The sequence below is a fragment of the Adiantum capillus-veneris genome, chromosome 3, assembly GCF_014529385.1.
Source record: "Adiantum capillus-veneris isolate H3 chromosome 3, ASM1452938v2, whole genome shotgun sequence".
Lineage (NCBI taxonomy): Eukaryota > Viridiplantae > Streptophyta > Polypodiopsida > Polypodiales > Pteridaceae > Adiantum > Adiantum capillus-veneris.
In genome coordinates, this window is record NC_140933.1 from 59562650 (window position 1) to 59580701 (window position 18052).

The 18052-nt window shown below is 42.8% G+C and overlaps 1 pseudogene; it reads left to right on the forward strand.

The window, feature by feature from the left end:
- The window catches only part of LOC147460986 (pentatricopeptide repeat-containing protein At2g39620-like), a 204182-nt pseudogene that overhangs the window by 119557 nt on the left and 66573 nt on the right, over positions 1-18052 (forward strand).

An 18052-nucleotide genomic window follows, 5' to 3' on the forward strand; every position in this document is an offset into this window, starting at 1 on the left:
ACATATCTCAAGGAAGCATTCAACCACATGAGACACAATAAGACAGGCATGCACGATGATGGGTGTGGCTGCATGTGTGCTATATGCTTGCCAAAAGAGGCTCCAAGTAAGTGTGAAGTTGCTACGTACACATACACTAGCGTAAGCACATTGATTGAAAGTGTGTTATGTGCAAAACCAATGGACTCCATATTCCACAAGTAGCCTTGTTTGAAGGGAGAATGTCCTCAATGCGGGTCAAAGAGATTAATGCTTTGTCCAAATGAAACACTTGAAAGTGCAGTCCAAATTTCTGTTAAGGTGTTTGAAGACGTTGCCTCGACCCATTCTCAAGGCAAGAAGTGCAAGGATCTTCTGGTGAAGGAAATGGGATGCAAGGATTTACATCTTTTCTTAAAAAGCATCCATTGACCACTTACATCCGACACAATTTTATTGCCCGGTGGCAATCTCAACAGTTCAAAGATTGCATTCATAGGTTTCCTAGAGATGTAGTGGTCTCTGTTATTGACTTTGTGGAAAATTACTCATTTAAGGAGCAAAATGAAATCCAGTCCATGCATTGGTGCTCTTCACAAGTCACCATCTTGGTGCACATTACATACATTTGAGATGAGAAAGACCAGGTGTTAAAATATACACATTTTTACATTTCTGATAACAAAGATCATGACCCGCTCTTTGTGCAACATTGCTTGCAATTGCATAGTGTTTGCAACTGCATAGTGTTTGGCTTCAAAATCAGGGATTCAACTTCTTGAGTGGCACTGGGTGTGGTCAAATGGATGTGCTGCTCAATTCAAGTCATCTAAACCGTTCTTCTTCGTGTCAAGGTACGCCAAGTTTTATTCCACCTCTGATGAAAAGTCTCCGCAAAAAATTGTTTCTACCCAGTATTGAAGGTGGGTCATTGTTTTAGGTCCTATGGTTTGACTGGCATTGAAATGTTGTGGAGTTTCTTTGCCTCGGGCCATGGCAAAGGGGAGCATGATGGGGCAGGGGCAGTTGTTAAGAGGGATTTAACACATGACCAATTAAAGCCTGATGCACAGTACATGAAGTGTGCCAAGGATGTTGTTGTCTTCTTGAAGCATACATTTAATTATAAAAGTGGTCACACATTGGTGAATCGTATTTTTTGGGAGGTCCAAGCAACTGAGGTGCCAAGGGAGAAGAAGTGGAATTACAAGCAAGTTGAAGGCTCACAATCAACACACTGTGTCAATGGATACTCCAAGAGTGACAAGAGTGGACTTTGTTGCAAACTTCTCTCTTGTTTTTGTGAATTTTGTATATCCTAGCATTGGAGGTGATGCTTGAACAACACACATGCTGAGAATTGGGAGTATCTAACCCTTGAGGCATTGGATGAAAGTGAAGATTTCAGCAATGACGAAGGATCAAATCTGTCAATGCATGGTGGGCACCATGACACAATTAGTGAAGCTCGATGCATCGGTGATACCTTTGCTACCAATGCCAATCAAGACGAAGCTAACTTCTACCTTTTTGAGGTGCTCAGAGAGAAATACAAAACAACAAGAGCCTTGAGTGATTCCTGGGGAAACATACTTTCTATAGGGAGCTATTTGGTTGAGGGGTACTATTACAAGCTAGTGGAAGGTGCCAATCATATCTATTACATGCCTGCTAGTAAACCAAAAGTTCTTCTGGCATCACACTTGGTTATATCAATTAAGATACCCCTGGAACCCTTAGAAGGAGAGCCACATAAGCTATTTGGTTGAGGGGTACTATTACGAGCTAGTGGAAGGTGACAAGCATATCTATTACATGCTGCTAGTAAACCAAAAGTGTTTCTGGCATCACACTTGGTTATATCAATCAAGATACCCTTAGAACCCTTAGAAGGAGAGACACATAATTTCAAACTCGCTGCAGAGGTATACAAAAATGTGTACAACGGTATGCCAATAGTGATATAGGTTGCTGCCCAAGTAACTTATAGAAGTACTACTAATAAGCTTTAAAGTACCATGCAGCTATTCCACAGGTGGTTTTTGTCAGATCCTATCATAGAACTCAAAACCTCTTGCAAGCCAGTCCAAACAAGCACTTGTAAACGTTTTTTTCTACTTGAGTAACAAAAATAGCATTTCAATTCTGGAACACAAAGTACCAGTCTGCCAACCTAAAGTACCTTACAGGTAATTCACAAGCACTTTTGTTAAAATATGTAGGAAACAAGCACTTCTAAAAGTTTGTCTACCAGCCCCAAAGTACCTTTAAGATGACTAGTTCTCATGTGGTTTCTGTATGTTAAGATATGTAGGTAGCAAGCACTTGTAAAAAAATTTGTATGACATCCCAAAGTACCTCATAGGTACTCTATAGGTATGTTAGCACAAAGTACCTTAAAGAAATTCTACGGGTGGTTTCCGTAGGAAACTATCTTTGAAATTATGAAGGAAAGAGGCACACCTAAAAGTTTTTTGTATGCCAGCTCAAAGTAAGTTATAGGTAGTCCTCAAGTGGTTTATGTAGAAAACTATATGTTTAAAATATGTAGGAAACAAGCACTTGAAAAGTTTTGGTTTGCCAGCCCAAAGTACCTTACAGGTAGTTCACAAGTGGAAATTGTCTTAAACTTTGTAGGAAACAAGGACTTGTAAAAGTTTTTGTATGCCAGCCCAAAGTACCTTATAGGTAGTCCTCAGGTGGTTTCTATACATAACAATCTGTTAGATTTTTGTATGCCAACCCAAAGTACCTTACAGGTAGTCCATAGGTGGTTTTTGTAGGAAATTGTCTTAAACTAAGAAACAATAAGAGAATAAAAAAAATAACACTTCAATGCTAGGACACTTCAACAGTCTTAAACTACTTGAATCAAAAACGTAACACTTCAATGTTGGGACACAAAGACAATGCATCCAACCAAGAGATCAATTTGACATCAAGTCATTACATGAGTTACAATGGCAATCAAAATGAAGCCAAAAAATTGGTTTCCACATGGAAAGTAGCATATAAATATACAAGGTTCTGCCTCGAGTTTAGTTTAGTTACAAAAGGTACATAAGCAATCTGTCATCCTAACAAAATCCAAGGGACGTCATCGGCGCTTACACTCTGTGGGCATGAGCTACGGCCCACATAAGTATGCATCATACGATGTCTTTTTAAACCCTTTTGCAATTGCTGTGAATACGTACTTGTCGTCATCAATAGGTTTTTATTTGTTGAATGTGTCCGCCAAGGCACGGGGATCTGTAGCATGCTGCCACCCTTCCAGCTAGGCCTTTAGATCTTTTGACAAGTATTGGCCGGAGCGGTGCTCACTATGTTGTAAGTACCACAGGGATTATAATGACATTTATAGGAACTGTTGTCAACTAAAAGGACATTGCAAGTATCATACTGCTACAACTTCACAAAAAAAAATTGCAATGCCTTGAAAAATGTTGGTCTTCCACCACCAAAACAGTAACTGCCCACATCACATAATTGATGTCTAGCCCATCCACTAATATAGCTATGAACCTGGGAAAATATCTTCAAATTCTTGAGTCCACTCTGCTGAGCATTGCACTACTCCATATGTTGACATTTTCCCATGTCACAGCCCATGCAATAAAATCATGTGTATCTTTCGGAACAAACAAGTACCTACCATCCGCCTCCTCATGCTTGACAAATGATGTAGCCTCAATATCGAGGAGAGACGAAGGGTCATACTTATCAGGTGTACATGTAAGACAAAGTACACCATTAAGATCTAATATGAGGGCTGGTCGGGTTGGATCATCATATGGCAAGGAAGAGATAGCTGGGGGAATGTACCTTGGAGGATCTCTGATGATGATGATTTTCTCTACGGGCAGCTTGAGGGTCCCCTTTTCCTTTGGACGCTCTATAAAAGACAGCATTCAACATTGAAAAATAAACACGAGGCAATATTTGACATAAAAGCAACAAAAACATAGACACTGCGCTTATGAAACATAAAAGCGACAAAAACATAGAGGCCGACAAAAAAAGTTTCTTTTGCATTCAAAATCAAGGATCATAGATTCTTGTATTACAATTCAAGAGTCACAATTTCTTGCAAACTTGAGGCTTGGGGGGAGTGGGAAACATTAGAAGGATTGCAGAGGGGAGTACTCTTTCTGGGAGTCTTCTTCACGGTGTGAGCGGGATGAAAACACACAGGACGCCTCTATAATGATCCGACACACACTCTTGGGAAGATACACACATACACTATGGGGCACCACTTGGCTTACACAACCACCTAGCCGAGACAGGAAACACACCTATGGAGTGAGAGGAGAGAGACTATCCACTTGCCCACTCCACACAGAGACACACACATACACACACACACCCAAAAATTCAGCTCAAAAGAGGAGAATTTCTGATGTTTAGATACAAATGAGCTTGGGCCAACACCAATGGGGCAAACAGCTCACACAATATGGGTAAAAGATACCAGATACAATCACAAATTGGAGCGGAAGCTTCGCTCATAGGAGAAACTTACACAGCAAAAACAACAGAAAAAGAGTGAGAAATTTGGCAAAATGGACAGCGCCATCGGGTCCGGAACGGCCCAAAACCCCAGTCTACAATGTCAAAGTGCTCAAATCCGACCTCAGATGAGCAGTTTACGGCCAAAACATGCTCCAAAATGAGCAAAAACACACCTACGGATGTTCCTCCTCTCTTCTCCATGTTTTTTATGGTCTTCTCTCAGTTTTTTCAGTTCCCACACTTAGCTTTATTACTTGGGCACCCTTGGCCCTTTAGATGACCTCAAATGGACCCCGAACAGGCCAAAAACTGACCTCGCAGTGCATAGTTATCACCTTTTTGCATCATCCGCACACCTGGCACTCAACTTTTTTCCATAATGCATCCCGCCACCACGTGAAGTGGCCCCAAAAAGATGGTCCTCATGATGACCTTTCTGCATAATTATCATAAGAAAACACCCACGTTGTGTCCGTCCTCATCCACGTGCAAGTATTGACCCCATTCGGCCTCCTGACGCCACTAGATGCCATCTGACGCACCTGCTTACCTCATGTCGTCGGCCCGCGGATAGCTTCCTCGAGAAGTTTTACGCGCTATCAACTCCTCATTATTGTAGAAGAAACACATTGGTACTGGTAATAGTGAAAATCGATGCACTATGTACACCCTGCCCTACCTGTACACATGTGGGCCCCACGTAACCACCTGCCTCTGGAAAATGGGCAATCCTTTATTCGATGCACCATGCATGTGTATGTACATATGCGCAATCCCTTGCTCCAAAAAACTCCTGACATAATTTGCCCACCCCCTAGCTTGCTAGAGCATTCATGCTCGGCAACAGCACTAGTAGATGCTCATTCCACTTGGATCAAAAGGCCAAAGGCATATTGCCTGATTCACAAGAAGAATCATAACACCACACCTACATTTGTCAACAATCAACCAAAATGCACCATAGGCATATCCAACTAACACATCCGCCCTGTCTGGAGTTCCAAAAGCATAAATATTGCATGCCACATTCAACCCAACGTATAGAGACAACTCAAGTGACTCATCACTTGGTATCTTGGCTTCACCAACCATAGCAACAACCTGCAAATCATGCACCCAAGTAGCTAAAAGCATTGTGTGAAGGTAAAGTTGTTGATATCCAAAGCACAAAAGTATCCCCGCAGCACACATATCCCTAGCATAGGCATCCACATAGCTGAGATTGGACTCATATATGCCAAACCCCTTCTCATCATCATAAGCATACTCATCATCACACATAACTTTATCCACATCATAATCATGGCTAGCACCACTATCCATAGCTTCTAGCATGGGTTCATCAGTCTCCAAGAATACAGATCCCTGCTCTAAACCACAATCATGCTCACAAATCGGTTCAATCACTGCACATACATCAAAATATGGCTTCAAAACAGGCTCCATATCCAACAAATCCACAAAATGGCTCTCAACCTTGCCCTCTTCCCTAATTTCCAAGGAACTAGTATCCAAAGATACGTGCTCATCATCAATAACTTCAACCTCACACTCACACCCAGAATCACAAGGTACACAAGTAGCCAATGCATCCTCTTCAAGACTTTTCAATCATGTATCCAAAGCATTACTCACCTCTTTAGGCTCTTCCATAAGCCTGTCAACTTGTAAATCATCTTTACGCTTCACAATAGACCTTGGGAAGAAACGAGAAACATCATAGGATAGGCTACTTTTCACCTGCTTAGGCTTAACTTCATCTTCCATGTCAAATCCACCTTGCACGTGCATACCTGTACTGATACCATGTTCCTCAAGACGCTTAAACTTCCATTCCTTGTGCTTTGCAATGCATACCGCATCTTCAAAAGACTCGGGCCTCTTCAACTCAACTTCGAACCGCAACCAAGGTGACAAACCATCAACAAAAAAACTTTTCTTCAATGAATAAGGGGGGGTCTCATCCTTAAGAGCAACACACCAACGAGTCCATAAATATGTAAAACCTTGTACATAGGCATCAACACCTTGACAAGAACCTTGCTTAAGAGCATTGAGCTCATTCCATACTGCATTTGCATCTTCCACAACCCGGAAACGCTCTAAAAAAGCTTCTATAAACTTGTCAAGACTCAAACCATAAGAAGAAGCCACTGCTTCTTTAGCTTCCAAATCCATGAACCAAACACGGGCCTCATCTTTCAAAAGCAATCCAAATAGCCTCAAAATCTTGTCCTCATCACACATATTGTTGCTTATGCATGCCACCTCGACTTGCTCCAGAAAGTCTTCCGCATCTTCACCACTTCTTCCATGAAATTCCGAATAAGAGAAAGCCATGGCTACCCAAGTTACAATGCTTTGAGAACCCCTTTGAACACATGTGGAAGAACCCAAGACTTCTTGCTGACTCGATTCCCAGAAACTTCAATGGAGCTCAACTTTAGATAAGGACAAACACATGCACATCAAATGAGTTTTCATAGTTAATCATCGGAATTACAACAGGCAAAGGACATTCCAGGATCTCTCTTAATCTTCTTGGCCCGAACATAAAGACTATGCGCTGCTGGAAAAAAATCTTCCTGGACACACTGAGTTAAATGAAAAGGAGTGAATTGAGGTCCATTTTGATCATCCATTAAAGCCAACCATATAGCTTCCAAGAAGGCACACCTGACTTATACTCTGATTTTGCCAGAATTTCAGCAGTCTTACAGCATAAAAGGCTCAAAAGACCAAAAAACCAGCCATCATAACTTGGAAAAATTTTGGCAGAGTTTCCCCAGAAATAGAGCAGTATGAACCCAAAATATAGACTGTATATGTATGCATAAACTGTCAACAATAGAACCCGAGCATCAAGTAGGACTCACTAGTACATAGCCTATGGCGAGGTCACAAAAAGGGTGCTCCAGCTACCTGTATCACCGAAAGGACCTCCACATTTGAGAATCCCCCAGCTCAATAAAACCTCACACTATCGACCCTCACACGAAGGCTAATGCAAATCGCGTATAGTCAAGTCTCAGAAATGACTATCTTCCAGACCAAGTCTTAGAAATGGCTGGGACTGCCAAATAAAACCAAGTATGGCTCCACAAGGGCGTACAATTGGCAATTTCCACAAGTAACGTACAATCCAACAGACAATGCCCTCAAACAGGCGCCAAATGATGCATACCCACAACAATTGCAAGTGACACCACTGCTAGTATATCACTGTACTCCAGCTACCTGTTCCTATGTGAATCACCTATACCTGTACCTGTCCCTGTAATCTGTAACCTGTAACCTGTAACCTGTAGCCTGTAATCTGCAACCTGCAACCTGTAATCCCGAATCTCGAAGCTTGAAGCTCGAAGCAGAAGGTACTCGAAGAAGATCCTCCGTGGGGGCGCCAAAAGAATGTGAGCGGGATGAAAACACATAGAACGCCTCTATAATGACCCAACACACACTCTTGGGAAGATACACACACACACTATGGGGCACCACTCGGCTTACACAACCACCTGGCCGAGACAGGAAACACACCTATGGAGTGAGAGGAGAGAGACTATCCACTTGCCCACTCCACACAGAGACACACACATACACACACACCCAAAAATTCAGCTCAAAAGAGGAGAATTTCTGATGTTTAGATACAAATGAGCTTGGGCCAACACCAATGGGGCAAACAGCTCACACAATATGGGTAAAAGATACCAGATACAATCACAAATTGGAGCGGAAGCTTCGCTCATAGGAGAAACTTACACAGCAAAAACAACAGAAAAAGAGTGAGAAATTTGGCAAAATGGACAGCACCATCGGGTCCGGAACGGCCCAAAACCCCAGTCTACAATGTCAAAGTGCTCAAATCCGACCTCAGATGAGCAGTTTACGGCCAAAACATGCTCCAAAATGAGCAAAAACACACCTACGGATGTTCCTCCTCTCTTCTCCACGTTTTTTATGGTCTTCTCTCAGTTTTTTCAGTTCCCACACTTAGCTTTATTACTTGGGCACCCTTGGCCCTTTAGATGACCTCAAACGGACCCCGAACAGGCCAAAAACTGACCTCGCAGTGCATAGTTATCACCTTTTTGCATCATCCGCACACCTGGCACTCAACTTTTTTCCATAATGCATCCCGCCACCACGTGAAGTGGCCCCAAAAAGATGGTCCTCATGATGACCTTTCTGCATAATTATCATAAGAAAACACCCACGTTGTGTCCGTCCTCATCCACGTGCAAGTATTGACCCCATTCGGCCTCCTGACGCCACTAGATGCCATCTGACGCACCTGCTTACCTCATGTCGTCGGCCCGTGGATAGCTTCCTCGAGAAGTTTTACGCGCTATCAACTCCTCATTATTGTAGAAGAAACACATTGGTACTGGTAATAGTGAAAATCGATGCACTATGAACACCCTGCCCTACCTGTACACATGTGGGCCCCACGTAACCACCTGCCTCTGGAAAATGGGCAATCCTTTATTCGATGCACCATGCATGTGTATGTACATATGTGCAATCCCTTGCTCCAATAAACTCTTGACAACGGAAGGAGGTGATTTGGGTGCTTCCCTCTCTCCCATATCTCCATCTGCATGCTGAGCATGCTGCTTTGAACGTGTGAACTCTGAAGGTCTATTCTTTTTGGAAGGTCCACCTATTTCATAACACAACACATCAGCCCCATGCAAACATTGCCTAGAAGTTGACAAGCCCAATACCATTACCACTTACCATCGCCGTTTTTCTTGCGCTGTCGGGGGGTTTGTATTCGAAAGGTGAGCCGGGAAGGCACGGGGCCCCTGGAAGGATTATGCTGCTTTAATCCCGGTGCTAATCAAGAAAATAAAAAATGAACTGCCTTGTACTACCTTCTCCTTCTTCCCGCTAAGGCTTAGGAGCTCGACTTCCAATGGCCTTAGGTGGTCCGATTTGGTTTAAGGTTATCGGCTTAATTCCAGTTTAAGGGGCTTAGGAATTTGGTTTAGAGCTTGTGATCATCAAGGCTTAGGCTTGGCTTAATGAGATTGGATCTTTGGCTTATCTCGTGAGAGATTAGAGATTATGGTTTGGTTATGAGCTTAAGAAAATCCCGGTTAAGGATTTCTTAGGCTTGACTAATGATGGCGAGATTAGGCTTAGAGAGCTTAGGAATATGGCTAATGAGTTTGAGAAGATTTGGCTTGGCTTATGAGAGATTAGAGATCTTAGGAAAGCTTGGCTTAAATCTTTGATAATCCGGGCTTAGGCTTGGCTTAAGAGCTCTGGCTTTCTTCCCTGAAGAGAGAGCGCTCAATGAGAAGAGAAGAAGACAACCAAAGGACGAGAGAGACTCCAAGAGAGTCCCGCCCCCTTTCCTTTATAGGCTGCATGGGCACTTTGCCTTGCTAAAAATAGCCTACCCATTAGCGATGTCGCTAATGGGTAGCCACCCTATGACGTGGCAACCGTTTTTAAACTTGCACGAAGCCCCACGCGACTGGTACCGAACTGGACCGCGCAGGCCTGGTGGTCGTTTTTCGCTTCTGGGCTAGCATCATTGGAGCACCGTAGCGCGTGCTACGAGCTCCTCTTCCTTCTTCTGCACCTCTCGTTGGCTGCCTTCACCATCCCCTTCCTTGGCTTCACATTCCATTGCCTTGTGGACGGCCCTTTTTTGGACGGCCCATGCCCTTTTAATATTGGGCGGGCGGCCTCCCTTTGCTTGCCTTTGGGTGGCCATAGGTTGAGGCCCCTTGGATACTTTTTGAAGGGCATCACATTTGGCTCACATATCGACCGAAGCACTGCCAAGTACAACATTCAAGCTGGGCTAGATAACCATCAAGAATTTGTTGTGCTTCCATGATCACATTGTATTCGGAATACATATTGCCAAAAAACACTGCCAAGCACGAAGTATTTCTCGAGCAGCTCCATAGTGATCTCATTGTCAACTCTCTCACCTGTATGCATGTCTTGCAGACGTCCAAAGGCCACGAACAACAAGTACTTTTCTTGATAATTCATTGAGGGCGGCATATTTGGCATACATATCGGCATCGCATTGCATTAAGCCTGTATACTGGCCAACTCAAAAATACACTGCTAGTAGAGACGGGCCTTCAGTTGCCGCCAATTTTTCTTTGACGGCTCCATTTCCGAGAATCTGTCTGAAGCTCAAAAATTACCAGATGAGCTTGACTGATCAAGGCGACCAGGGCGGTTCGGAACCGGCCCCCGGTGATACTTTAACTGGCCATATCTTGCCAACCGAAACCTCGATTGACAAATTGAAAAGACCGACATGCTCCTAGAAGTGACTTCGGACCCATGCATTCCTATCATCTTCAACCTTTTATCAGCAGCTTCCCAATCCGGTATGGATCTGCTACTGACTCAACTTAAAACTATCATAACTTCTTATTTATAGCTCCAATTGACGAGCCATAAAGACAGGCATGTAGAGCCCTTCAAGTACTTCAACTTTGATCAATAAAATCCTAGCTATTACCACTTGAAGCATACTCGCTGTTTAGCATTAACAAGACATCTTTTGGCCCTTAGAGCTTCATCTGGCACACTTTTAACTTAAAATTGGCATGTTAGCAAGCCTTTATTATTGCTAAATAGTCATGTAGGATTCAAATACACCTGATTAACATCCCTTTGCTCATTTTCTTGTCATGGGAGCGGAGCGGCACGACAACGCTTCTTTGACACCTTCACCATGTCAGTTAGAAAGATGGGAGACTTTGGATTCTCATCACAAGCTACCATGCGTTGTACTGCATCCACTCCCTCTTGCGCTATTGCCTCCGCATTGTCAACTGTTGCATCTTTCTTTAACTGCTTTTGCTTGGTTGTGGCTCAACTGTTGTTGTCCTTACAAGGGGGTCTACCTTCACAGCTACAGTGCCCTCACTGGAGTCCACACTATGGGCTTCAGGAGTAGCTTGTAGCACAACCTTTAGAACGTCATCCTGTATCGGTGCCACACAAGGAATATGGCTAGAACCTGCAAGCACACCAGTGAAGTTCAGGCTTGTGCAATCAGCAGATACTTGAAGGCAACTTGAACAGTTCATGGATTTATATGAGATTTGGAGCAGCTGCAACCAACCTGTATGCAAGAGCATTGATTTAAGTGAATCTGGAACACTACTCTTGCAAGAGGCATCCGCACATACCGTCTCTGATCCAAGCCAGCAACAAAACACAGAGCATGGTATGCATGACCACATGCTAGCGTGTATACACAAACCACATGGGAAGCCATAAATGCAAGACCACATGTGGCACATAGTCCTGGAACAAAGACTGTAGCCTGCAAGTGGCTCAAGTGTTGGCCAGCTGCTGCCGAAACCAGTAACATTGTGTCACCAGCCTTCATCTGCTCCAACATGCTCTCATAAAAGTTGATATGTTGCACACATGTACTCGTTGATGTTTCCAAGTCAGTCACTTCTTTCTGCATGACAAATGAAGAACAAAAGGCCCACAAGGATTAGATCTGAGAAGCACCATTATAGCCCAAAGTACCATGACAAGTACCTTTAACAAAAAAAACTACCATAAAAAAGTACTTTGGACACTACCACGTAACAAAATAACTGGCACTCCAAAAAACCACCAAGGCAATGAAAAATACCATGGCAGGTAGAAAAGTACATTGAAAACTACCACCATAACAGAAAACTGCCATTCCATTAAAAACATCAAGGAAAAAGAAATTACCATAACAGGAAAGACTGTCATGATAAAAACGCCACCATGACCAAAAACAAAGTACAATGACAAGTACCTTGGGCACTACACACTAATCAGCAATGACCCTACAACCACCTTGGTAGAAATAACTACCTTTACAAGTACCTTGGGCACAACCACCATAGCAAAAACACTTCCTTAAAGAAACAATCAACCATAGCAGAAAAAACCATGAAAAAGTACCTTGGGCACTACCACCATAACAGAGATGGCTTTCCAAAAAACCTCTAAGGTAATGACGTATACCATGGAAAGTAGAAAAGTAACTTGGACACTACAACCATAGCAAAAGAAAAGTACCATAACAAGAAATACTTCCATGGAAAAAACACCACCATGATCAAAAGAAGTACCATGATAGGCATTTTGGTCATTACATGATACCTGGAAAAATAGCCATGACCCCTGCTTATGTCATGGTAGAAAAAACTACCATGACAAGTACCACAATAACAGACAAACTTCCTGGGAAAAAACAAACACCCATAGCAAAAGAAACCACCATGGAAAAGTACTTGGTCAATGTCACCGTAACAAAAAGAGAGCCATGTTAAAAGAAACTACTGTGCGAAGTACCTTGGGCACTATTACCATGATAGAACTAAACAAGAGTGCAAAACCAAAGTATAAAAAAAGAAAAAACTATCATATAAAGTACCTTGGATTATACCACCTAACAAAAAAATAGCCATGTCACAAAAGAACCCCACAATAGAAAAAATTACCTTGTCAGGTAGGTTGGGCACTTAGCACCATAACTGAAATAACTGGCATGACAAAAAAAACCACCTAAATAGAAGAGAGTACCATGTCAAGTACCTAGGGCATTACCACATAAACAGAAATAATTGTCATGACGAAAACAACCACCTAAATAGAAGAGAGTACCATGTCAAGTACCTAGGGCATTACCACATAAACAAAAATCCTACCTTGACTTGGTTGACACATGCCTGGAGACGCTCCACCTCATCTCTTATGTTTGAGTTTCTTGCATCGGCCCCAAGAGCTGTGAGTGCACTAGTTAGAGCAGCCATTTTGCCTACAATCACCAAATTAGGGTCGGTATCGACAGCTCCCTTCATGCTGGACCGCAATATCTGGAGCTCCTGCAATTGCCCCTGAAGCACTGACGCGGATGAAGATGTCCCTTGCATCATCCAATGTTGTGTTCAAAGCCTTAAATGCATCGCTTTTTTCATGCAAAATCTGCTCCACCTGTGCTTTTACTTGGTGGCTTATGAAGGAGGCACTAATGAGAGAAGTGTTGCCAGAAAAGAGACATTTTTTCCCACTTTTCTAACTTGCCCCTACATTGTCAAGACGAAGGGGCTGAAGTGATGTCCCCTCATTGTTCTCCAGCCAATTCTTTACTTTCTTGTCAATGCCACCTGGAAGCTTCTTGCAGTGGTCCAAAATCTGTTCACCAAAAGCAGCCCATGCAACCTTTTGACCTGCAGGATCTTGCCGAGTAGCTGGGCATTGCTCGTACACAAATAATGTTGTAAACTTGTGTGTGATCTCTTTGTTGGCTGGCATGCTTTGGTAGACTTTGTGAAATAGTAACCTGCATTCGTCTACAAACTCAGGTCGCATCATATGCAGAAAGATATTAGAGACCTTCTCCCTTTTATTCATGAAGACCGACAACCAATCCTAATATGTGACATCAGCCTCATCGCGGTGCTAGTAGAGCTTGCCCTCCAAGCTTATGCCATACTCCTCATGCAACACCTCTCATGTGTAGCAGAATCGAGTTTGCTTGGGGTATTGAACCCTCCAGGAAGATCTTGCTGCAAACCACATTTGACAGAATAAAATAACATAAAAAAACATTGAAAAGAACATTTCTACAATTGAGGAGACAGAGTTGATATGTACCAATGCTTTTGTCGCCGATAGTTCTAGAGTTTATGCCCAATGCTGTGGAGCTCCTAGGCTTGCTACTGGATGAAAGCATGCTAGCTGAACCACCATCAGTTGCTGCCATGGTGCACTTTTGTGGTGGAGTCTTCATATCATTGTACAAACAAAAAAACACAATCCATGATTCACAATGTCCTCAAACAAACACATTGCCCAACTGCAACAAAAGAGAGGGGGGGGGGGGATTACAGTACGCGGTGAAGATTGAGATCGCACAGAGAGAGCAGGCTTCCACATTTCTTCCTCGCTCTATTCATGCAAGGTGCATGAAGATGGAGTAGCACATGGGTAGCTTCCTGTTGTGTCAGCATGCAGCAGAAGTCACAGTCACCCTCTACCCCTAAATGATGTTCAAAAAATGATGGCATTCTTGAAGTGCCGTAATTTCTTGTAATTTTCCACGTCCCTGCTAAATTATTTGAAGAAACAAATAAAACATGAGAGCTACTTCAAAAACCACCTAGAAAAGCCCTTAAAGCTAACCACCGTTTCATGCTTTCAATCCTTCGTAAACACCCTTCTCCTTGGACCGATTGTTGTTGTTGTTGTTGTTGGAATTTCTTTGGGAAGAATTTTGGGCATTGGTTTTCCCCTTTGCATCATTTTTATCTTTATTTCCCATGAACTTGGAATTCTATATAGCCCCTTGTTGGAAACTGATGCGCGAAGCAACCATGGTGTGGTGGATTACTTCGGTGATAGAACCAGGCCGTTGAGAGTTGACGTACTCGGCCATCTCTTCATGTAATCCCACACAGAATTGTTTCTTTTACTCGGTGAAGTCTATCTTTTGAAGATAGTAGCCTTGATATGTAAATCCCAAAACTTGTCTACGTATTTACGGATAGAATCATGGGAGAGAAGCTTTAAATTGCGCCATTCGGTGAGCACTTTGATTCATCATGGAAACTCATAGAGTTTTCCATGTCTTTGGGGCTTCGCCATTGCCACGAAGGCTAGCCCACCATTGATGAGAGGATTTCTAGAAGTGCATAGCTACATGGTGTAGCTTGGAGGACTCCGTGAAGCCCTCGTCTCCAAAGGCCGCATCAAATTGCTAGATGAAGGCCAATACTTTGTCGGTGGCATGGAAGGTGCCATCATAGGTGAGAAAAGAGATAATCTTTCCTCCCTCTTTTAACTTTTTGAGCTTTTGTGACCTTCGCCATGCAGGGTATGATTTGCGATGTCCTCCCCTCTTGTATTCTCTAGGAGAATAGCCATAGCTTTTGTCGGAAGAGGAAGAAGGTGAAGAAGAAGGAGAAGAGGATGACCTCTTTCTTGCCCTTTTCTTCCTTTGTTTCCTCTCTTCCCTTTCGGAGTGACGAGGAGAAGGAATGTGGATTGAATGTTTCCTCTTGGGAGGAGTTGGCGATTGTCTAGACCGCTGTCTTCGTGGAGTCACATCTTCAGCTAACAAAAAGTTTCAATACTTTCTTGCTCCTTGGATTCCTCCTCTTGTATGGGAGAGAGTCTTATTTTGGGGGTCTCTTCAAGAGGCCTCCTAAGCTCTCTCTCCTCTTAGAGAGGAACGGAAATCCCATAAGCACGAAGTTGTTGAGTAACTTTGGCCAGTAAAGCTGAGTGGATGGAGGGTCAAGTTCTGCAGCCCTCCAACCTACGACTTGACAAAGAGGTGGACAACTTGTAGCAACATGCACAAAAAAAAAAGAGTCGTGTTATCTCTCTCTCTCTCTCTCTCTCTCTCTCTCTCTCTCTCTCTATGTTGTTGTGAAGACTTGTATTTGATTGTCTTGGAAACAAGTATCTTATAGCTCTTCCAACCAATTTTAAAAATTGCATTTTTTTTAAAATAACCTCTCCTTTTTATTAGCAAAAAAGGGAGGCATCACTAAGGCCTCACCCCTTTTTGGGGGGGCACTCTTGGGCACCCAAATTATGTCCAAAGACAACTAATAACACACTTGCTCCATATCAAGTTTAACAAGGTCAGATTGCTTTCATTCTCATCATATCATCTCGTAACCATTAGATCATTCGGGACTTCTCCCCTCATGTCAACCAGAAACCATAATTGGTTTGCATCCTTAACCTTTGAGTAATCTCTTGCTATAGGGTAAAGGCCCCAATAAAATTACGGGTCCCAATTAAAGGAAAAATTTCTAGTCCAATTGTGGCCCTTTAAAAAGTGAAGAGGTTTTCAAAATTCGTGCAACCAATTCAACGCATGTCCAACTTTTGGTGTGTGACTTCTCGAACTCTGGTACGCTTCAAGTTCCCTTAAAGAGTGAGACCTGCAAAAAATCAAAACACGTATTCATCAATAATCATGGAGACTTGGCTTCAATACCAACCTTAACTGCAAGCAATTATCAAAACGACGCTCTTCTTCTCACGCTCAACTATTATTTCGCACAATTCCCCAACTTGTTAAACTACGCAAAACTAGCCCAATGAAATTCATGCTTCAAGATTCAATCTCATGACCAAGATGCACCCTTTTATTGGACGATCTAAATCTACCTTCACCAAATTACTGATCACAGACATAACAACGTGTTTGCATCCAAAAACAGTTTGTGCACACTTGCTCGGGTGAATCTCCTCACATGCAGTGCTTACATGCTATTCTCATATTTTATTCTAGCTTGCATAGCCACTGACAGGTTCACATTGCCTTGTCTTGTAGACACATCCCCCAGCAATAGAAATGCTCTCCATTTCTAATGGCAAAAGAAATAATACTCCTTTAGCTCATGAAGCCAAAGCTATGTTTTTGAAGCAGAGCACTTGCATCACCAACTTAGAGAGCGAAGACCCTCCCATGCAAGGTGAGGAAACAACTAGCAGGCAGCAAAAAAAGAAATTTTCCAACCGTTCAACACTACCTTGGACCAAAAAAAGCTCTGCTAGCCCATGAGCAAGGTCTATCCTTGAGAAGATGCTCCATTCAATTTGGCATAAGCAAATGAGCCATATCCTCTTGGGAAGAGGGACATACACAATCAAAGAAGAAACGTCCACCCATAATGCTCACGTTGGAGGAGGAGGAGGAGGAGTTAAAAGTAGATATCCTCAAGTGCGAGTTAGGACATGGCGCACATGTGATAGACGTAAGGTTGAAGGTGGCAAAGCTATGCCAGACAAGACATAAGATTTTCACAAATGGCATTCCTGGAAGAATTTGGTGGGCAAGATTTTTCAAGTGGCATCGTGAGTTGGGGAACAATCAAGAGCACTTACTTCAGACCTGAAATTGTCAAGAGTTTATACAACAATCTGGAAAACTCTGCTCTCAACATAACTATCCACCTTGCAACATATGGATGCTGATGAGACTGGATTCCAAGGATCAAGAGACAAGGACTTGATAAAACTTGCACGCAAAGGAGCAAAGGTAGTGTATGGTATCACTTGTGACTCTTGCAAATGGATGATAGTATTATGTTGTGTGAACACAACAAGGAGCTCTATTCCATGTTATTACATCTTCAAAGGAAATCGGATTGGTGCAAATTACATTCAAAAATGTGAAGAAGGTGCAGCTATGGCAATGAAAAAGAAAGCATGGATGATAGGAGAGTTGTTTCAAGCCAGGCTAGAGCATTTTAAGAAAGCAATCATGAACAACATAGGTTTTTCAAGTAGGAATCTACTTATTCTTGATGGACATGGTAGCCATGTATCTTTAGAGGTTTTTGGAAGAGCACATGAGGCTGGTATCAACATTTTCACATTGCCCGCTCACACATCTCACATGCTCCAACCTTTGGATGTCTCTGTGTTCAAGTCACTCAAGGAAAACTTCCAAAAGGAAAGAGCAATATGGCAACAAAATGCAGGAAGTTCACAGGCAAGCAAAAGCGAGCTAGCTTTGATTGCAGCTAAGGCTTTGAAATCTTCCTTGACAGAGAGC